The sequence below is a fragment of the Pristiophorus japonicus genome, unplaced genomic scaffold (genome assembly GCF_044704955.1).
Source record: "Pristiophorus japonicus isolate sPriJap1 unplaced genomic scaffold, sPriJap1.hap1 HAP1_SCAFFOLD_75, whole genome shotgun sequence".
Classification (NCBI taxonomy): Eukaryota; Metazoa; Chordata; class Chondrichthyes; family Pristiophoridae; genus Pristiophorus; species Pristiophorus japonicus.
In genome coordinates this window covers 3,222,448-3,246,033 of record NW_027254666.1, presented here as the reverse complement: position 1 = coordinate 3,246,033, position 23,586 = coordinate 3,222,448, and the positions used below count along the sequence as shown (strand labels likewise).

At 46.2% G+C, this 23,586-nt stretch overlaps 2 non-coding genes across 2 annotated transcripts; one reads left to right on the top strand and one right to left on the bottom strand.

Annotated features, from left to right (window-relative positions):
* Window positions 1-10,200: 10,200 nt before the first annotated feature.
* On the bottom strand, window positions 10,201-10,274 carry trnan-guu (transfer RNA asparagine (anticodon GUU)). Its single transcript has one exon. It is a non-coding gene; the product is annotated as a tRNA-Asn (tRNA).
* Window positions 10,275-20,488: 10,214 nt separating this feature from the next.
* trnaw-cca (transfer RNA tryptophan (anticodon CCA)) lies at window positions 20,489-20,560 on the top strand. Its single transcript has one exon. It is a non-coding gene; the product is annotated as a tRNA-Trp (tRNA).
* Window positions 20,561-23,586: the final 3,026 nt, after the last annotated feature.

The window sequence follows — 23,586 nt, the reverse complement described above, 5'->3', positions numbered from 1 at the left end:
AAATCTAAATACACCACATCCATCGGTACACCTCTATCCAACATGCTCGTCATATCCTCAAAGAATTCCAATAAATTAGTTAAACATGATTTCCCCTTCATGAATCCATGCTGCGTCTGCTTGATTGCACTATTCCTATCTTGATGTCCCACTATTTCTTCCTTCATGATAGTTTCAAGCATTTTCCCTACTACAGATGTTAAACTAAGCAGCCTATAGTTATCTGCCTTTTGTCTGCCCCCTTTTTTAAACAGAGGCGTTACATTAGCTGCTTTCCAATCCGCTGGTACCTCCGCAGAGTACAGAGAATTTTGGTAGATTATAACGAATGCAATTGCTATAACATCCGCCATCTCTTTTAATACCCTGGCATTTCATCAGGACCTTGAGTCCCATTAGCCTGTCCAGCACTACCCCCTAGTGAGAGTGATTGTTTCAAGGTCCTCTCTTCCCACATTCCTTTGACCAGCAATTTCTGGCATGGTTTCTGTGTCTTCCATTGTGAAGACCGAAGCAAAATAATTGTTTAAGGTCTCAGCCATTTCCACATTTAGAAACATACAAACATATAAAATAGGTGCAGGAGTAGGCCATTCGGCCCTTCTAGCCTGCACCACCATTCAATGAGTTCATGGCTGAACATGTAACTTCAGTACCCCATTCCTGCTTTCTCACCATACGCCTTGATTCCCCTAGTAGTAAGGACTTCATCTAACTCATTTTTGAATATATTCAGTGAATTGGCCTCAACAACTTTCTGTGGTAGAGAATTCCACAGGTTCACCACTCTCTGGGTGAAGAAATTCCTCCTCATCTCGGTCCTAATTGGCTTCCCCCTTATCCTTAGACTGTGTCCCCTGGTTCTGGACTTCCCCAACCTTGGGAAGATTCTTCCTGCATCTAACCTGTCTAACCCCGTCAGAATTTTAAACGTTTCTATGAGGTCCCCTCTCATTCTTCTGAACTCCAGTGAATACAAGCCCAGTTGATCCAATATTTCTTGATAGGTCAGTCCCGCCATCCCGGGAATCAGTCTGGTGAACCTTCGCTGCACTCCCTCAATAGCAAGAATGTCCTTCCTCAGGTTAGGAGACCAAAACTGTACACAATACTCCAGTTGTGGCCTCACCAAGGCCCTGTACAATTGTAGCAACACGTCCCTGCCCCTGTACTCAAATCCCCTCGCTATGAAGGCCAACATGCCATTTGCTTTCTTAACCGCCTGCTGTACCTGCATGCCAACCTTCAATGACTGATGTACCATGACACCCAGGTCTCTTTGCATCTCCCCTTTTCCTAATCTGTCACCATTCAGATAATAGTCTGTCTCTCTGTTTTTACCACCAAAGTGGATAACCTCACATTTATCCACATTATACTTCATCTGCCATGCATTTGCCCACTCACCTAACCTATCCAAGTCGCTCTGCAGCCTCATAGCATCCTCCTCGCAGCTCACACTGCCACCCAACTTAGTTTCATCCGCACATTTGGAGATACTACATTTAATCCCCTCGTCTAAATCATTAATGTACAGTGTAAACAGCTGGGGCCCCAGCACAGAACCTTGCGGTACCCCACTAGTCACTGCCTGCCATTCTGAAATGTCCCCATTTACTCCTACTCTTTGCTTCCTGTCTGACAACCAGTTCTCAATCCATGTCAGCACACTACCCCCAATCCCATGTGCTTTAACTTTGCACATTAATCTCTTGTGTGGGACCTTGTCGAAAGCCTTCTGAAAGTTCAAATATACCACATCAACTGGCTCTCCCTTGTCCACTCTACTGGAAACATCCTCAAAAAATTCCAGAAGATTTGTCAAGCATGATTTCCCGTTCATAAATCCATGCTGACTTGGACATATCATATTACCTCTTTCCAAATGCACTGCTATGACATCCTTAATAATTGATTCCATCATTTTATCAAGTACCGATTTCAGGCTGACCGGTCTATAATTCCCTGTTTTCTCTTTCCCTCCTTTTTTAAAAAGTGATGTTACATTGGCTACCCTCCACTCCATAGGAACTGTTCCAGAGTCAATGGAATGTTGGAAAATGACTGTCAATGCATCCACTATTTCCAAGGTCACCTCCTTAAGTACTCTGGGATGCAGTGCATCAGGCCCTGGGGATTTATCGGCCTTCAATCCCATCAATTTCCCCAACACAATTTCCCGACTAATAAGGATGTCCCTCAGTTCCTCCTCCTTACTAGACCCTCCGACCCCTTTTATATCCGGAAGGTTGTTTGTGTCCTCCTCAGTGTATACCGAACCAAAGTACTTGTTCAATTGGTCCGCCATTTCTTTGTTCCCCGTTATGACGTCCCCTGATTCTGACTGCAGGGACCTACGTTTGTCTTTACTCACCTTTTTCTCTTTACATATCTATAGAAACTTTTGCAATCCGTCTTAATGTTCCCTGCAAGCTTCTTCTCGTGCTCCATTTTCTCTGCCCTAATCAAACCCTTTGTCCTCCTCTGCTGAGTTCTAAATTTCTCCCAGTCCCTGGGTTCGCTGCTATTTCTGGCCAATTTGTATGCCACTTCCTTGGCTTTAATGCTATTCCTGATTTCCCTTGATAGCCACGGTTGAGCCACCTTCCCTTTTTTATTTTTACGCCAGACAGGAATGTACATTGTTGTAGTTCATCCATGCGGTCTCTAAATGTCTGCCATTGCCCATCCACAGTCAACCCCTTCAGTATCATTCGCCAATCTATCCCAGCCAATTCACGCCTCATACCTTCAAAGTTACCCTTCTTTAAGTTCTGGACCATGGTCTCTGAATTAGCTGTTTCATTCTCCATCCTAATCCAGAATTCCACCATATTATGGTCACTCTTCCCCAAGGGGCCTCGCACAATGAGAATTGCTAATTAATCCTCTCTCATTACACAACACCCAGTCTAAGATGGCCTCCCCCCGAGTTGGTTCCTCGACATATTGGTCTAAAAAACCATCCCTTGTGCACTCCAGGAAATCCTCCTCCACCGTATTACTTCCAGTTTGGTTAATCCAGTCTATGTGCATATTAAAGTCACCCATTATAACTGCTGCACCTTTATTGCACGCACCTCTAATTTCATGTTTGATGCCCTCCCCAACATCACTACTACTGTTTGGAGGTCTGTACACAACTACCACTAACGTTTTTTGCCCTTTGGTATTCTGCAGCTCTACCCATATAGATTCCCATTATTAAATCCCCCTTCTCATCTTCTAAGGGACCAACATTTACTTTAGTCACTCTTTTCTGTTTTACATATCGGTAAAAGCTTTAACTATCCGTTTCTATGCTTTGCACAAGTTTACCTTCGTAATCTATCTTTCATTTCTTTATTGCTTTCTTAGTCATTCTTTGCTGTCGTTTAAAATTTTCCCAATCTTCGATTTTCCCACTAACCTTGGCCACCTTATACGCATTGGTTTTTAATTTGATACTCTCCTTTATTTCCTTGGTTATCCACGGCTGGTTATCCCTTCTCTTACCGCCCTTCTTTTTCACTGGAATATATTTTTGTTGAGCACTATGAAAGAGCCCCTTAAAAGTCCTCCACTGTTCCTCAATTGTGCCACCGTTTAGTCTGTGTTTCCAGTCTACTTTAGCCAACTCTGCCCTCATCCCACTATAGTCCCCTTTGTTTCGGCATAGTACGCTCGTTTGAGACACTACTTCCTCACCCTCAATCTGTATTTCAAATTCAACCATACTGTGATCACTTATTCCGAGAGGATCTTTTACTAGCTTCAATCATTAATTTTCTCTTTACATATAGGTATGTAAAGAGCAAGAGGTCAGTAAAGACAAACGTAGGTCCCCTGCAGTCAGAATCAGGGGAAGTCATAACGGGGAACAAAGAAATGGCAGACCAATTGAACAAGTACTTTGGTTCAGTATTCACTAAGGAGGACACAAACAACCTTCCGGATATAAAAGTGGTCAGAGCGTCTATTAAGGAGGAGGAACTGAGGGAAATCTTTATTAGTCGGGAAATTGTGTTGGGGAAATTGATGGGATTGAAGGCCGATACATCCCCAGGGCCTGATGGACTGCATCCCAGAGTACTTAAGGAGGTGGCCTTGGAAATAGCGGATGCATTGACAGTCATTTTCCAACATTCCATTGACTCTGGATCAGTTCCTATCGAGTGGAGGGTAGCCAATCTAACCCCACTTTTTAAAAAAGAACGGAGAGAGAAAGCAGGGAATTATAGACCGGTCAGCCTGACCTCAGTAGTGGGTAAAATGATGGAATCAATTATTAAGGATGTCATAGCAGCGCATTTGGAAAATGGTGACATGATTGGTCCAAGTCAGCATGGATTTGTGAAAGGGAGATCATGCTTGACAAATCTTCTGGAATTTTTTGAGGATGTTTCCAATAAAGTGGACAAAGGAGTACCAGTTGATGTGGTATATTTGGACTTTCAGAAGGCTTTCGACATGGTCCCACACTGGAGATTAATGTGCAAAGTTAAAGCACATGGGATTGGGGGTAGTGTGCTGACGTGGATTGAGAACTGGTTGTCAGACAGGAAGCAAAGAGTAGGATTAAATGGGTACTTTTCGGAATGGCAGCCAGTGACTAGTGGGGTACCGCAGGGTTCTGTTCTGGGGCCCCAGCTGTTTACATTGTACATTAATGATTTAGACGAGGGGATTAAATGTAGTATCTCCAAATGTGCGGATGACACTAAGTTGGGTGGCAGTATGAGCTGCGAGGAGGATGCTATGAGGCTACAGAGTGACTTGGATAGGTTAGGTGAGTGGGCAAATGCGTGGCAGATGAAGTATAATGTGGATAAATGTGAGGTTATCCACTTTGGTGGTAAAAACAGAGAGACAGACTATTATCTGAATGGTGACAGATTAGGAAAAGGGAAGGTGCAACGAGACCTGGGTGTCATGGTACATCAGTCATTGAAGGTTGGCATGCAGGTACAGCAGGCGGTTAAGAAAGCAAATGGCATGTTGGCCTTCATAGCGAGAGGATTTGAGTACAGGGGCAGGGAGGTGTTACTACAGTTGTACAGGGCCTTGGTGACGCCACACCTGGAGTATTGTGTACAGTTTTGGTCTCCTAACTTGAGGAAGGACATACTTGCTATTGAGGGAGTGCAGCGAAGATTCACCAGACTGATTCCCGGGATGGTGGGACTGACCTATCAAGAAAGACTGGATCAACTGGGCTTGTATTCACTGGAGTTCAGAAGAGTGAGAGGGGACCTCATAGAAACGTTTAAAATTCTGACGGGTTTGGACAGGTTGAATGCAGGAAGAATGTTCCCAATGTTGGGGAAGTCCAGAACCAGGGGTCACAGTCTAAGGATAAGGGGTAAGCCATTTAGGACCGAGATAAGGAGAAACTTCTTCACCCAGAGAGTGGTGAACATGTGGAATTCTCTACCACAGGAAGTAGTTGAGGCCAATTCACTAAATATATTCAAAGGGGAGTTAGATGAAGTCCTTACTACTCGGGGGATCAAGGGGTATGGCGTGAAAGCAGGAAGTGGGTACTGAAGTTTCATGTTCAGCCATGAACTCGTTGAATGGCGGTGCAGGCTAGAAGGGCTGAATGGTCCGCTCCTGCACCTATTTTCTATGTTTCTATGTTTCTATGTGATGAACTTTTATCCCTATCTCGTTTACACACTGTATTTTAGGAGAATGGTTTAAAATTTTAAGTGCTTATTGTCATGTATTCAACCAACATTGTAACCCATATATAATCTGACCTCAGTTGTACACTGTGAGAACAATGACCACTAGGGGGTGAACTTGTGGGAGACACTTCTAACCTGGACCTTCAGGTATAAAAGGGGAAGCTCCACCCACTTTCATCACTTGAGTGCTCAGGAATAAAGGACAGGCCACAGACTGACCTTCTCTCAAGCCTGGGCCTCGTGTGCATTTCTGCTGTATAGTAAGGATGTATCAATGGCGACGAGAAACTGGGATTTAAACCACGTGAGCATGGCCGCTAGCAGTATAGACGAGAGATACTGTGTTAAGGAATGGTTGGGACAGAGAATCAACATTGTTGAAGCAGCACACAGTTCTCCAGGCAGACAAGGGCAATCGGGCATGCCCCAACATGTAGTCGAACCCAGAGGGGGAGTTCGACAGAGATAATGGCAAGCAGAACGGTGATTCACAACATTGCAAGGGACAATGTGGCCAGTAATGGGGCCATCAACACCTGTTAATGACACACTCAAGGACAGTCACAGGGGTAGTCAGGGACGATTGACTAGCAAGGGATCTTTTGTTTCCAACAACAGCTCATGTTGGAGGCATGGAGGCAAAAACTCAGCCGGAGGTTGCAGAGATGAGCAAAATACCTACATAAATTGCAGAAATGAACGCTGGGGGAAATCGCTGGTAGCTGAAGTTCAGTGAGTTCATGTGGAGCACGTATACAGTTCATACACCAGGACGCCACCGATAATGATGAAAGTGCTCCTCAGTGGCATCCCAGTATCAATGGAGCGAGACACGGGGGCAAGCCAGTCCCTGATGGGTAACAAATAGTTTGAAAAGTTGTGGGCGTCCAAGGCCAGTCGGGCCAAAAATATCACCGATTGACGCACAGCAACGGACATACACCAAGGAGATCATTCTGCTTCTTGGCATTGCCACGACAATCGTGACCCACAAAGATTCGTAGAACAGGTTGCCACTCTGGGTTGTCCCGGGGGACGGTGCCGCACTACTGGGGAGGAGTTGGCTTGCTGTCATGAACTGGAAATGGGTTTATGTTAATGCTATTTCCTCTGTGGAGCGAGTTTCATGCTCACAGATCCTGCACAAATTTGACTCATTATTTCTACCCGGCATTGGCACTTTCATGGAGGCCAAGGTAGTGATTCACATAAACCCGGAAGCCAGGCCAGGACACCACAAGGCCAGAGCGGTGCCGTACGTGATGTGGGAAAAGATAGAAGGTGAATTGAACCGCCTGCTGAGGGAAGGTATCATTTTGCCAGTCGAATTCAGTGACTGGGCGAGCCCGATTGTACCGGTGTTCAAGGCGGATGGGTCGGTCAGGATATATGGTGATTACAAGGCCACCATCAATCGGGTGTCACTCCAAGACCAGTACCCGCTACCGAGAGTGGAGGATCTCTTTGCGATGCTATCCGGTGGCAAACTTTTTTCAAAATTGGACGTGACCTCAGCTTACATGACCCAGGAGCTGGCGAGAGAGTTGATGAAGCTGACCACCATCACGACATACAAGGGTTGTTTGAGTACAACAGATGTCCGTTCGGGATTCGCTCGGCCGCCGCGATCTTCCAATGAAATATGGAATGCCTCCTCAAGTCGATTTCAGGGACGGTGGTTTTTCAGGACGACATCCTCATCACGGGTTACGATACTGAAGAACACCTCCACAACCTGGAGGAGGTGCTACGCAGACTGGACCGGGTAGGGCTGCGACTGAAAAAGGCGAAGTGCATCTTCCTAGCTCCAGAGGTAGAATTCCTGAGGATGACGGTAGGAGTAGAAGGGATGAGCCCTCCTGCGTCCAAGACGGAAGCGATCCAGAGAGCACACAGACCCCGCAACACGACGGAGCTGCGTTTGTTCCTGGGGCTCCCCAACTATTTGGTAACTTTCTTCCCAAATTGAGCACGCTGCTAGAGACGCTACACGTGCTCCTAAGCAAAGGTCGCGAATGGGTCTGGGGGGACAGCCAGGAAAGGGCTTTTAATAGAGCACACAATTTGTTATGTTCCAACAATCTGTTCTGTTAACGCGATATGACCCATGTAAGAAACTTGTGTTAAAGTGCGATGCGTCGTCCTATGGTGTCGGGTGTGTGTTGCAGCAGGTCAATGCCAAGGGTCAGTTACAGCCGGTAGCTTATGCCTCCAGAAGTCTGTCCCAGGCAGAAAGGGGCTACGGGATGATAGAAAAGGAGGCGCTCGCATGTGTATATTCGGTAAAGAAAATGCACCAGTACCTGTTTGGCAGGAAATTTGAGCTGGAGACAGATCACAAACCCCTCACGTCCCTTTTGGCCGACAACAAGGCCATAAATGCAGACGCATCGGTCCGCATACAGAGGTGGGCACTCACGTTAGCCACCTATGACTACACAATTCGGCACAGACCTGGCACTGAAAAATGCGCCGATGCAATCAGCAGGCTCCCACCAGCCACCACTGAGGGGGCTACCGAGCATGCCGCTGAGATGGTCATGGCTGTTGAAGCTTTCGCAAGCGATGGCTCACCCGTGACAGCCCGTCAGACTAAAGTCTGGACAAATAGAGACCCGCTTTTGTCTCTCGTCAAGAATTGTGTCCTGCATGGGGACTGGGCAGCCACGTACAGGGCATGCCCTGAGGAATTTAAACCATTTCACAGGGGCAGGGATGAACTCTCGATTCAGGCCGATTGCCGACTGTGGGGAAACCGTGTAGTCATGCCCCAGATGGGCAGAGAGGTGTTCATCAGAGAACTCCACAATGAGCATCCGGGCATTGTCATGATGAAGGCAATTGCCAGGTCACACATTTGGTGGCCAGGGATAGATGCAGATCTGGAAGTTTGTGTTCGCAGGTACAACACGTGTGCCCAGCTGTGCAATGCGCCCAGGGAAGCCCCCCTTAGCCCCTGGCCATGGCCCGCCAAGCCTTGGTCACGAATCCATGATGACTACGCAGGTCCTTTCATCGGAAAAATGTTTTTGGTTGTATTAGACGCTCACTCCAAATGGATCGAGTGTGACATTTTAAATTCAAGCACATCCTCTGCCACGGTAGAAAGTCTACGGGCAATGTTCGCCGCCCACGGTCTAGCGGACATCTTGGTCAGCGACAATGGCCTGTGCTTCACAAGCACTGAATTCCAGGACTTCATGGCAGGCAATGGAATTAACCATGTCAGAAAGGCACCGTTCAAGCCAGCCTCAAACGGCCAGGCAGAACGAAAAGTGCAGATAATCAAACAGGGGATGCTCAGAATCCAAGGGGGTTCCCTACAAAGCCACTTATCACGCCTCCTGTTGTCCAATAGATCCCAACCACACTCACTCACAGGGGTTCCACCCGCAGGGCTGCTCATGATAAGGATGCTCAAATCCCGTTATCCCTTATACACCACACCATGAAAGAAATTGTTGAGAGCAGGCGCCAATCACAATATAACTACCATGACAGGAATGCGGGGGCACGATATATTGGTGTAAATACCCTGTTGTTGTCCACAACTACACTGCAGGGCCTAAATGGCTCACAGGCACTGTGATTGCCAAAGAGGGCAATAGGTTTCTGGTAGTTAAACTAACCAATGGACAAATCTGCCGCAAACACGTGGATCAAACAAAAAGGAGGTTCAGCAACCCCATAGAAGAAGCAGAGGAAGAACACGATACAGAGTTCACTCCAGCACAGGTGACCGAACACTGGAACCAAAGGGAGGAGAGCCCAGTCACTGTGGGCAGTCCGGATAGGCCTGAGGCACCGCAAACAGCAGAGACACAGGCCAGCGCCCAACAACCGGAGCCCCAACTCAGGCGCTCTACAAGAGAGCGTAAACCACCAGAGAGACTCAACCTGTGATCCCAAAAAGACTTTGGGGTCATGTATTCAACCAGCATTGTAACCCATTTTTAAATTCAAAACCTGATAAAATTGAGGACATGCAGCCAACGTGCAAAAGTAAGAATTATTTTAATCACCGTTAATTAGCCGATAACCTTCTTCAGAATGAAATAAATAATAATATAATTACTGAGGAACAGTGGTATCCTCAATTATTCATTTTCTCTTTACATGTGATGAAGTTTTATCCCTATCTCATTTACACGCTGTATGAGAATGGTTTAAAATTGTAAGTGTTTATGACTCAGTTGTAAAACCATTGATTGTGTGTGTGTCTATACTTGATAGGAGGAGCACTTGAGACCGAAGTTCCAGTTCTATATATGTACCAATAGAATCAATTTCCACCAGTTTCTTTAAACCCAATAACATAATTTATTTCTAATGGGCTGGATGGAACATGATCCATGTAAAAAATTGTTATCGTTTTACTTGAACTGAATGCTCATAAAATATTGGAGTGGGAACTAATTGGATAACAGCACTGCTGGCAACATTTGCAGAATAGATTCGTGCAGCCAAAACGCACAATGACAACCTGGGACTGTGCGGCACCGAATACTCGGGGAAAAATAGTTAAACTCTTCGTCCCTGGGTGGGCTCGAACCACCAACCTTTCGGTTAACAGCCGAACGCGCTAACCCATTGCGCCACAGAGACTGATGGAAGTATAAGGTGCAAGACATCCAAAACCAGGGTGTCAGTCAGTTAAAGCTTCAGATTGCTCCGACCGGGATGGAAATTGTCCACTCTCAGTTGTACTTTTCCCAAATAAATGGAGGGACATTCATTGTGGATGCGTGGAAGCAGTCTGGTCCCGCACACTGCAGACACTTCCATGTCACCACCAACCAGCTCTCCCGCAACCGGTGTGATCTACCTTCCAGCCTTCCGGTGCCTTGTCTGTGACGAAGTATTCTGATTGTCCCGAAGCCGGTATTAGGTTTGAATTCCTTTTCAGCTCCTGACTGCGGATATTCCTGTGATTAAACGGGAACTAAATGCTTACAGGGACTGTTGGATTCACCGTTTCTTTGCTTGGTGAAATTTCAAAGATTGAAAGCAACGCACATCAACCCCAAACGTCCCGTGAGATCGAAGGCCAGTTGCTGTTTCAAGCTTGAATGCAGGTACAAGCAGAACTTATTCAAAGAAAGTCCAAGTCCCTGAGACGCCTGATCATTTGCACCAAACTCTTTGCAAAGAGTTGAGGTACATGTTTGGTGATCTGGGCACATCTTTCCCCAAACTACAACACTTCAAACATAACTCAATGGCTGTAAAGCGCTTTGGGGCGTCATGAGTTCCTGAAAGGCGCTGCAGATATGCAAGTCCTACTTTGCAAAAGTTCGATGTAATTTCAAAATATGCGAGCAATATCAGGGCTCCTCTGGGACCCCTCGTAAATTTCAATGAACAACTCCGAAGAGAGAATCACAGCCCGAGACCAACGAGCCAACTGTTTGACAAACGTGAAGATCAGGTGTAACCATGATCAAAGCATTTTTTTGTGTGTCGCTATTCAGAACATAAGAACTTAAGAACTAGGAGCAGGAGTAGGCCATATGGCCCCTCGAGCCTGCTCCACCATTTAATATGATCATGGCTGATCCGATCATGGACTCAAGTCCACATCCCTGCCCGTTCCACATAAGCCTTATTCCCTTATCAGTTAAGAAGCTATCTCTGTCTTAAATGTATTAAATGTCGTGGCTTTCTCAGCTCTCTGATGCAGTGAGTTCAACAGATTTACAACCCTCTGAGAGAAGAAATTCCTCCTCATCACAGATTTAAATGGGCGGCCCCTTATTCTGAGATTATGCCCCCTAGTTCTAGTCTCCCCTATCAGTGGAACCATCCTCTCTGCATCCACCTTATCAAGCTCCCTCATTATCTTATACGTTTCGATAAGATCACCTCACATTCTTCTGAATTCCAATGAGTAGAGGCCCCACCTACTCAACCTTTTCTCATAAGTCAACCCCCTCATCTCCGGAGTCAACCCAGTGAACCTTCTCTGAACTGCCTCCAAAGCAAGTATATCCTTTCGTAAATATTGTCAGTGTTTGTGATCCTCGCCCAATTGCCAGAAGGACGGTTTGAATCGCCCCCACGTTACGAAAGTTCTAGATCCGGGAATTATTATTCAGAGTGTAAATTAAATGAGTCACGGAAAGGGATGCTTCAGTGATAAATCGTAGTATATTTATTTGGTCTAACATACAATGGCTAAAACATGCACTGCTAAACGAAATCACTGTCTCTGTGGAGAATAAAATCCCGGTTACAAACAACATACATACAGTACAGAAATGAACCTAGTAACACGCAGTAATTCCCTGGTGGATTCTAACCCCACCCCTACCAATGAATTACCCTCCCCAGAATAGCCCTGGAAAGCTTCACTTCTGAGAAAACCCTGAGCCCTTACCCAGCTGGCCTGGGATATCTGGTTACTGGCTTGGGACACTCGCGACCATGTTCACCACCACACGCAGCCCGTTTCCTTGCTCAGCTCAGCTGTGGGAAGTCACTGACTGGTCTTCAGTCTCGGTGGCTTCTTCTGCAGTACTGCGGCCCCTTCCTCTGGTACATCGATCGGTGGAGCGAGAGCGAGAGGGAGAGAGGGCTCTCTCTAGACACAAGCTGCAAGCTGCAAGCTCCAAGCTTCACACCAAGCTCCAAGCTAAAAATAAAGTGGAAAGGACCCTGTCTTTCTGGGAGTCTTGCTACCCCTATCTATCCCGCCAATCTTTAAAACCCCTTTGTTTCTAAGCACGGGTACTTAGTCAGTGTTGGGCCATCCCACCCATGCATTGGGCTGATGGCCCTTAGTCTGGGCATCTCTCTGAGCCTTTGTGTTGGGAAAGACCCAGCTCCTCCTTGGCTGGCCAGGCTGGTGGGTTCATTGTTCTGTGTCTCCTTCTGAGATGGAGGTGAGAAGTGCTTTTACAAATTAGAGTGGCTTTGTCAGTGGCCCCCCTTCCTGGCCGACAGCTCTTTTGTCAATGGATGACTGACAGCTCTTTTGTCCGAGCGAACTGCCAGCGGTCTCTGGAGTTTTAACAAAACCAGATTTTTCACATATCTGCGCAGGGTGACCCCAGCACAGGGAAAATAGTCTCAGAAAAATAAAATCCACAAAATATTCTCGACTGAGTCCATTCTTTAAACAGAAACTTTGCGATGTCTTCACTACGCTCTGCTAATTATCGATCTTGCCCCGTAAAAAGTGCATTGGCATTGCAATGCATTAATGTAAAATTAATGAAAAGAAAATGCAACGTTTTATCGAGTGCAAAACATGCAGTGCCTGCATTTCAAAAAGCATTGCTTTTATTCATCCTGCGGAATGCATATTGCACAGATAATCTCAGCACACATTGTGCAGACAAAGGCAGCATTAGACAACAAAGTGATTTGTCCTCCGGTGATTTGCAGCAGATAACTGACGGTTGAGCACACAATTTGACAACTAGACTTGTAGATCAAGCATCAATTAAAAAGGCAACAAAACTGCCCACCAGCACCAGGTGTCTTTCACTTGTTTGTCCCAAATTTTCAGCAGCTGGGACAACAAGAATTTATGTTTCACCGAGATTTAAACTCAGATCGCTAGATTTAAAATCAAGAGGGCTCACCATTACACCATGGAACCAACTATTCCAAAACTTTTGAACCAAACTTCGTCACAGACATGCACCGGAAGGCTGGAAGGTAGATCACACCGGTTGTGGGAGAGCTTGTTGGTGGTGACATGGAAGTGTCTGCAGTGTGCGGGACCAGACTACTTCCACACATCCACAATGAATGTCCCACCATTTACTTGGGAAAAGTACAACTGAGAGTGGATAAGTTCGATCCTGGTCGGAGCAATCTGAAGCTTTAACTGACTGACACCCTGGTTTTGCTAGTCTTGCAGTGTGTATCTGTGTTTCAATGGTTTAGCGCATTCGGCTTGTAACTGAAAGGTGGGGAATCCAAACCCATCTCCGGGCGAAGCCTTTTAATGTTTTTCCCCGAGGATTCGGTGCCGCACAGTTCCGGGTTGTCATTGTGCATTTTGGCTGCACGAATATATTCCGCAAACATTGCAAGCTTTGCTGTTATCCAGTGAGTTCCCACTCCAATACTTTTATGACCATTCAGCACAAGTAAAACGATAACAATTTTTTACATGGATCATGTTCCTCCATCCAGTCCAATCAAAATAAATTATGTTATTGGGTTTAAAGGAACTGGTGAAAATTGATTCTATTGATGCATATATCGAACTGGAACTTCGGTCTCAAGTGCTCCTCCTATCAAGAATAGACACACACACAATCAATGGTTTTACAACTGAGTCATAAACACTTACAATTTCTCATACAGCATGTAAATGAGATCGGGATAAAAATTCATCACATGTAAAGAGAAAATGAATGATTAAAGATACTACTGTCCCTCAGTAGCTATATTAATATTTATTTCATCCTGAAAAAGGTTATCGGTTATTTAACTGTGATTTAATTAATTCTTATTTTTTCTTATTAGCTGCATGTCTTCAATTTTATAAGGTTTTGAATTGAAAAAAGCTGTTACAGAAGTTACCGCCCTGACCTGGAATCGAAGCTGTTTTTCGCTGGTACAAGGAGTGGTTTTACCCAATCATTTAAAGGTGATTTCAAAGAATGACGTGGCGTTAAATTCAGATCACGATTACGAAGTGTTTCGTTGTGAAACAAGTGGATTGAAAAGGACAATAATGACACCAAGCATTACGATGCAGCGATGCAGCAATGCAGCGTTCCCTGGTGGTCCAGTGATTAGGATTCGGCGCTCTCATCACCGCGGCCCTGGGTCGATTTCCGGCCAGGGAAATTGCACTTCCATCAAAATTAAAACCTTAGAAGAAAGAGTTACATGCATCTCATGTGGAAAAGAAGATTCATTGATTTAAACATCATTAATTAATCCATTGTAGAACTTCAATCATTTAATTTGCCCTGAGTATGTGAGGAACTTTTATCCCGACCTCATTGTATTTAAGGAACATTGTCCAGCCCCGGTATCTCCACCTTTGAAAGTAGGAAACTGCTGGAAATACACAACAGGACGGGTAGCCTTTGACAAACAATTAAACCCAGGTTACAGACTCTCTCCCTTCCCCTGCCCTTTGCGGGACACTTTTTCCCCTTTAATTTTACAGACTGACTGAGTTCACTAACCGTGGGGAGAGAGTAGGTGTCTCCGCGGCCCCACTGTGCTAACATGGAAGATAACACGATGGGGATGTGGGGTGGTGGGTGGGGATCAGTGACATGTTTGTGTAAAGGGCAGCGGAGGAGAAGGATTGACAGCTGTCAGTGAGGGACAAAAGTTGTTTAAGGTGAGCCAACACATTCCCGATCAGCACAGAAGGCATTCAGTGGTCAGCTGCACTCTGCTGTACTTCTGGTCAGAGCGGTTTCCGCAGTGGAGCCGTTATCACGTTTGCTTTCCGCGCGGAAGGATCCCGTGCAGGAAGATTATGTTTAAACTTTCTGTGGATGAACAGCCATGGGCGAGTTTATTCTCCTGTCAAAAGTGTGACAGTGGCTTCTCCCTTATTCTTCAATTGCTCTTTATTTCACTTCACTAAATAGATATATTTGAGTGAGAGAAATTGTTCCTGAGTGTCACACACTTCATCTTTTGTTCCCTTTTAAACACATAAAATGAGGCCGGGGGAATAAATCCAGAAAACAAAGCCGAGGGATATAGACAAGAGGAAGAGAGAAGGGGAAATACTGCCTCTACACACCGGAGAAGTGTGAGCTTGTGGACCGGAGAAGTTGCAGCTGCTGGAGCTGTGCGTTTTATCGGGGAGGGACAGGGGGAGAGCCCGCCGAGCGACCGGAGAAGCTGAGAAGCTGCTGTGCTTTTCATCGGGTTTGACACTGTTTAAAAATGGCAGAGTGCCAAGTTTTCTCTCCCTACTGCCCATGTGCGAAGGTGTCAGCAGTGTTTTCAGCGCAGGCATTTGGCTCCGCCCCCCACTTCACCATCGACGCCACGCCAGGACTCCGGGGACTGTACACAGCGGCCAGGATGGGGCGAGTTTTTCCGCGAGCCATTTCCAGCGCGCAAAGTCGATGCGCTTGAGGTCAGTGCGCCGACAAAACTGCTTGGGGAAAATCTAGCCCTTGAAGCGTAAGGAGTACACTGCAGGAAATACAAATATATTTCCCGAGCAACTGTCAATTTTAATAACTTTTTATACAACCATCGAAACAGCCAAAAAACAGGGCACTCGGCCCATAGTACCTAATATATAGCCCACAGTACAAGAGTAAGGAAGTCTTGCTACAATTGTACAGGGCCCTGGTGAGACCACACCTGGAGTACTGTGCACAGTTTTGGTCTCCTTATTTGAGGAAGGAAATAATTGCCTGGGAGGTGGTTCAACAGAGGTTCACCAGATTGATTCCTGGGATGAGAGGACTGTCTTAAGTTGAGAGATTGTGTAGAATGGGCCGATACTCTCCAGAGTTTAGAAGAATGAGAAGTGATCTCATTGAAACACACAATATTCTGAAGGGGATTGACAAGGTAGATGCTGAGAGGTTGTTTCCCCCGGGCTGGAGTGTCTCGAACCACGGGCCACAGTCTCAGGTTAAGGGGTCGGCCATTTAAGACAGAGATGAGGAGGAATTTCTTCACTCAGAGGGATATGAATCTTTGGAATTTTCTGCCCCACATGCTTGTGAATGCTGAATCTCTGAATATATTCAAGGCTGCGTTAGATAGATTTTTCGAGTCTCGGGGAATCAAGGGATCGAGAGTCACTGGAGTTTGGAAGACTGAGAGGGGATCTCATAGAAACATATAAAATTCTGACGGGACTGGACAGGTCCTGATGTTGGGGAAGACCAGAACCAGGGGTCGGAGTATATGGGATAAGGGGTAAGCCATTTAGGACTGAGATGAGGAGAAACTTCTTCGCTCAGAGAGTTGTTAACCTGTGGAATTCTCTGCCGCAGAGTTGTTGATGCCAGATGTTAGATATGTTCAAGAGGGTGACGTGGCTCTGATAGCTAAAGGGATCAAGGGGTATGGAGAGAAAGCAGGAAAGGGGTACTGAGCTGAATGATCATCCATGATCTTATTGAAGGTTGGTGCAGGCTCGAAGTGCCGAATGGCCTACTCCTGCACCTATTTTCTATTTTTCGATGTTTCTATATCCTGCTACTGCTTCTTTAATAATGGATTCCAACATTTTCCCAACCACAGATGTTAGGCGAACTGGTCTATAGTTTCCTGCTTTTTGTCTGCCTCCTTTTTTAAATAGGGGCATTACTTTTGCAGTTTTCCAATCTGCTGGGTCCTCCCCAGAATCCAGCGAGTGCATGTCCACAGATCACTGAAAGTAGCAGGCCAGGTAGCTAAGGTCGTTGAGAAGGAATATGGAATGATTGCCTTTAGTAGCCGAGGCATAGAATACAAGAGATGGGGTCGGTGGGGCAGGTTAGGTCACAGCTGGAGTACTGCTTGCAGTTCTGGTCGCCATATTACAGGAAGGACATGATTGCACTGAAGATGGTGCAGAGGAGATTTACAAGGATGTTGCTGGGAATGGAGAATCTTAGCCATGAGGACAGATTAGATAGGCTGGGTTTGTTTTCCATGGAACAGAGTTTGAGGGGAGACCTCATTGAGGTGTATAAAATGATGAGGTTCCGAGATATAGTGGATAGAAAGGACCTATTTCCCTTAGCAGAGGGAAACAAGGAGGCATAAATTTAAAGTAATTGGCCGAAAGTTTAGAGGGGAAATGTCTTCATGCAGAGGAAAGTGGGGGTCTGGAACTCACTGCCTGAAAGGGTGGTAGAGGCAGAAACCCTCACCACATTTAAAAAGTGCTTGGATGTGCACCTGAAGTGCCGTAACCTGCAGGGTTATGGACCTCGAGCTGGAAAGTGGGATGAGGCTGGAGAGCCTCGAGTTGGCCGGCGCGGACACGATGGACCGAAATGGCCTCCTTCCGTGCTGTAAACTTCTTTGATTCTATGAACTCGTTTGCAAAGAGTTGAGGTGATTTGGGCACATCTTTCTTCACATGACAACATTTCAAAGGCAACTCAACGGCTGTGAAGCGCTTTGGGGCATCATGAGTTCCTGACAGACGCTGCAGAAATACAAGTCCTTCTTTGCAAACTTTCAATGCAATCTCACGGCTGGTCTGGGATTTGAAGCCAGGATCTTTCTGCAAATTTCAAGTAACAACCAACGAAGCAAGAATCATACCCCTAGACCAACACACCACCTGCTTAGCAAATGTGGAGATAAGATGTAACTATCATTGAAGCATTTTTAATGTGTGTTGCTGTTCTTGATCGGAGGAGCACATGAAACGAAATTAGTGACTTGGCCTTTTTGACATGTCTTCTGAAGTGCCGCACGGTCCCACTCCTGCAGTCAATGAGCTGTTGGGACGTTAATGTATCCATCATCATCATCATCATAGGCGGTCCCTCGAAACGAGGATGACTTGCTTCCACGCTGAAAAAGGATGATTTCACAGGTGTTTCAATGAAGGATCCGAACGACATCCCGAAGGGTGGAAGATGCCTGTGCGTGGATTTTTTTAACGTGTGGTGGCCGTTGCACCCCAGCCATCACACGGGCTTGACAGAGCGAGGTCTTGGTCCAGTGGCAAGGGTTAACCAAGACGACAGGCAACCAGCTCTGCTGCGCGGACCTGGTGCACACACATATCGCAGAGTGGGCTGGCCCGTGCTAATTCTGGGCCCCTGGCCCCGAACTCATGCCTCTGCTGGGCACCGATCACATCCCTCTACAGTCTCTCACCGCTCCTTCGCCCCGATCTCGCCGCTCCTGCTGTATCTGCCCACGCTCCAATCACCGACCTGGACCTTGATGACGTCACACTTCGCTGCCGCCGCCCTCCTGCACCAGCTCGCGCTGCTCCCTGGAGTAGTCTCCCGGGACCTCCAAACTGCTCCCAGGGCCGCTCGCCGTTCCTTTTATGGCCCCGACCTGCCGCTGGTGTTCTCCCGTTAGTGTATCCAGGCTGTGGGTGGCCACCCCGAGCGCAGCAGAGGGGTTTCTGCATTAGTTCTGGGTGGGGACAGTATCTTTCCCCTTCTCTCTTCCTCTTGTCTTTATCCCTGTGCTTTTATTTCTCTATTTATTCCCCCTGTCTCAGTTTCTCGTGTTTAAAAGGGAACAAAAGATGAAATGGTTATCACTGTGGAACAATTTCTCTCACTCAAAGTTAGACGCACTACCGTTGCACCATGAGGTCTAGGTAGCGAGCCGTTGATATTCAGGTTCATATATAAATATATATAAATATATCTACATGTATCATAACCGTTCCCTGGTGGTCGAGGGATTAAGATCCGGCGCACTAAACTGGTTTCAATTCTCGATCAATTCATCGCATAAAAATAATTGAGGTTTGTGAGACAATTAATAATTGCTGTAATCACCATGAATACCAATACTTTCTGTGATAGATCGAGCATACAGACTATCTGGCTTCTCCTGCCCTTTGCTGGGCACGTGTTCGGGGTTTAATTTTACAAACTGGGTGAGTTCACTGATCGCGGGGAGACGGTAGGAGCCTCTGTGGCCCCACTGTGAGGATGTGGATGTGAACACGGTGGCTGGGTGATCCGTGACATTTCTGTAAAGGGCAGCGGAGGAGAAGGATTGAGAGCTTTCAGTGTGGGACAGAAGTTGTTTAAGGTGAGCCAACACATTCCCGATCAGCACAGAGGGAGCTCACTGGTCAGCTCCCCTCTATTGGGGCTGCTGTGCCAGAGGTTTCTGTAGTGCAGTGGTTATCACATTTGCTTTATACGTGAAAAGTACCCGGTTTGATTCTGGGTAGAAACATTATGTTTAACTTGCTATAAGGGAACAATCGGAGGAGAGTTTAGTCTCCTGGAAAATGCTGCCTGACCTGCTGAGATTTCCAGCATTTGCTGTTTTTATTAGCTATTTATTCTCTTGGTAGAAAGGCTCCCTTATTCCTGAATTGCTCTTTATTTAACCAATAAATAGATAACTTTCAGTGAGAGAAAACGGATCCACCGGGAACTTTCGCGTGTGAGGCCAACGTGATATCCGCCACACTGCAGCCCATCAAAGGGCGAGAAACCACTGAATATAAAGGATGATCTCACAAATATCAGGGGCAGTGCAGTCTGGTCAACGTCAAACCCTCCTTTCTTATTCAGCAGAGGCATGAACGGGAGTCAGACGTCACAAAGTTTAATTAAAGACACAAATACAAGTAAAACTTCCAAATCTTTTCACTGTAAAATTCTTTCACTTTATTTGAAATCCTACTGCGTTGAATCTGAAAATGATCACCATGGGATTTTATCTTCACGACTGATTCTACTTTCTCTGCACGGAATGAATAACTGGTGCTGTTAAATTTGACAAAAGTTGCCCCAGATTCCTGGTGACATCGGCAATACAGTGTGTGAAATGGGTCAACATGCTGAAGAACATAAGAACAAAAGAAATAGGAGCAGGAGTCGGTCATACGCCCCTCGAGCCTGCTCCACCATTTAATACGATCATGATCGATGCGATCATGGACTCAGGTCCACTTCCCTGCCCGCTCCGCAAAGCACAGGACAAATGTTTGAAGTATCGACTGTCCCTCAGTTAGCATTTCTTTCATTGTGCAAAAGAAGGTGACGGGTTTATTAATGATGCTTTTCCATAAAAGCAACACAAAAGTTTAAGAAAAAAACAGACGGTGACTGGCAGGTGAGCGTTGCTTCTGACACCTGCTGGGAATGGGCGGAGAATTTAAAGCCCCTTGTATTGTGAAAGCTTCATATAGAGGAACATCTCAAACACATTGTGTAGGCCTCGTGGCGCAACGGTAGCTTGTCTGACTCCAGATCAGAAGGTTGCGTGTTCAAATCACGTCGCGGTCACTGTTCTTTCAGAATTAATATTTTCTTTGCTGTTTGGCAATAACCAGACCCTTGTTGCAAGGTCTGTCTCACTGTTTCCCCGGTGTCAGGCAGAGATACGCCTGCTGCCCTCATTTAATTCATGTGACAGGACACACAACTTCCAAATCAACTTGCAGGTGGCCACACACACCGGCGAGCGGTCTAAGGTGCTGTGATTAGATCGCAGTTTTCTCTGGAGGTGTGGGTTTGAATCCAACTTCTGACATTTATTATTTTTAATCATTAAGCGAAACTCATTGTTTGACAGCACGACCAACTCCTTAAAACTGGGATTCAGCAGTTCACCTGCTCGCTTAACATTTCCGTCTGACCTGGTGCTGAAAGTGGAGATGTTTCCGCAGTGTCGCGGTTAACACGTTCGCTTCACACGCGAAAGCTCACCAGACGGGAATATTTTCTGGAGCTTTCTCCTCATGCATGCTCAGGGGCGAGTTTGTTCTCCTGTGAAAAGTTCATAAGATGATAAGCATGTAAGAATTAGGGACCGGAATAGGCTATTCGGCCCCTCGAGCCTGGTCCACCATTCAAGAAGATCCTGGCAGTTCCTCGACAGCAAGTTTAAACATCTGGGGCAGAGCCAACATGCGCCTGTCTGCAATCAGTGAGAGAACGGTATGTTTGGCAGAAGCCTGGCGAGCTCAGTCAGTAAAACATAAGACTTTTAATCTCTGGGTCGTGGTTTCGACACCCACATTGGACATTTACATTTTTCATAGAATTATCAATTGAGAGAAGTTTGCAGCACATAAGGAGGCCATTTTGGCCAATCACTTCCACCCCGGCCAACAAGAGGCGATCCAGCTTCATCCCACTTTCCAGCTCTGGGTCCATAACCCTGCAGGTTACGGCACTTCAGATGCACATCCAAATACTTTTTACTTGCGATATCTACCTCCGCCATTCTTTCAGGCAGCGATTTCCTGACCCCCACAAACCTCTGCATGAAGAATTTTACCTTCAAATCCTCTTTAAACCTTCTACCAATTACATTCAATATATGCCCCCTGTTTTTTGACCCCTCTGCTATCCACTATATCTACGCCCCTCATAATTTTATACATCTCAATGTTGTCTCCCCTCAGCCTCCTCTGTTCCAATGAAAACAAACCCAGCCGATCCAATCTGTCCTCACAGCTAAGATTCTCCACACCTGGCAACATCCTCTTAAATCTCCTCTGTACCCTCTCGTACAATCACATAATTACTGCAATACGGTGACCAGAACTACATGCAATACTCCAGCTGTGGCCGAACCAGTGTTTTATACATTTCAAGCATAACCAACCTGCTCTTCTATCCCATGCCTCAGCCAATAAAGGTAAGCATTCCGTGCGTCTTCTTACCCACCTTATCCAACTGGCCTGCTACCCTCAGGGATCTGTGGACATGCTCTTCAAGGTCCCTTTGTTCTTCCACACTTCTCAATATCCGACCATTTAATGTGTGTTTCTTTCCTTGTTTGCCCTCCCCAAATGCACAGCCTCACACTTCTCTGGATTAAATTAGTGTCACCTGAAAACGTTTTAATCATACCTCCTATATTTAAGTTTAGATCATTGATGTTACCACTAAAAGTCAGGGACCAAGCACTGAGCCCTGTGGAACCCCACTGGAACCATCCTTCCAGTCCAAAACACTCCCATCAAACATTACCATTTGCTTCCTGCCTCTGAGCCAATTTTGGATCCAACTTGCCACTTTGCCCTGGATCCCATGGGCTTTTACTTTCGTGACCAGTCTTCCATGTGGGAACTTGGCGAAAGCTTTGCAAAAATCCTTATACATTACATCATACGCACTGCCCTCATCGATCCACTTGGTTACCTCCTCAAAAAATTTTATCAAGTTAGTCAGACAAAACCTTCCCTGAACAAACCCATGCTGACTATCCGTGATTAACCCATGTCTTTCCAAATGCAGAAATTAAATCATTGATAAATTTTATCCTGCTTTCACGGGAAAACACCATTAATTAACCGATGATCTTTGTTGTGCATGTATAAAATAAGTATACACCCTGTACACTCAATGTACCGTTACATGAGACCACTGGATGTATCTTCACACTGTATGCACTATGCTTGTATCACCAGAGAGTGCAACTGGTGGAGACCTCTGGGTCACCTGTACACAACAGGTAACCAGGTATAAAAGGGAGCTCACAGAACTGTACCCTCACTCAGGAGCTGCAATAAGTGAACTAAGGTCACCACAGATCAAGTACAATACCTTATCTCGTGGAGTCATTACGAGAGTGCTTACAGACACAATAACTGGTGACGAGAATACGAATTTCCATGTGACAATGGCTAACCTTGGCACGTTTGAACAATTCGCCGATGGGGAAGATTGGAAGGCCTTTGTGGAAAGGCTTGAACACTTCTTTATTGCAAATGACATGGGGGGAGACGACCCGACCTCGCTGGCTGATAAGTGCAGAGCTATCCTGCTCAGTAGTTGTGGGCCCACCGTCTATGGCCTTGTCAGGGACCTGCTAGTCCCAGAGAAGACAATAACATATCTTGAGCTCGTAACGCTGATACAGAAACAGCTCAAACCTAAAGAGAGCATCCTCACAGCCAGACACCGGTTCTCTCCCCACCGGTGGATCCGAAGGCCAAGAAATCGCAAAATATGCTGCAGACCTGAGACGATTGGCTGCAGCATGTGATTTTAGTGATCACCTCACCTCACCACTAAGGGACATCTTTGTTATTGGAATCGGTCACAAGGGCCTTCTCCACAGGCTGCTCTCTGCGGACACCACGGTCACCCTGCAGAAGGCAATTAACGTGAGCCAGGCGTTCATGATCTCGGCCTGCGATTCCAAGTGGATGTCTCACCCCCAGGACTCTAACCCGGCAAGTACTGTGAACCGAAAGGTGCCTTTTAGAGGCAGGGCTGCTGCTAGCAGTCTCTCTCAGGGAAGAGAGAACAGAACCCCGAGTCCCACAATCCTGAGTCCGCCACATGTGGCCAACCGG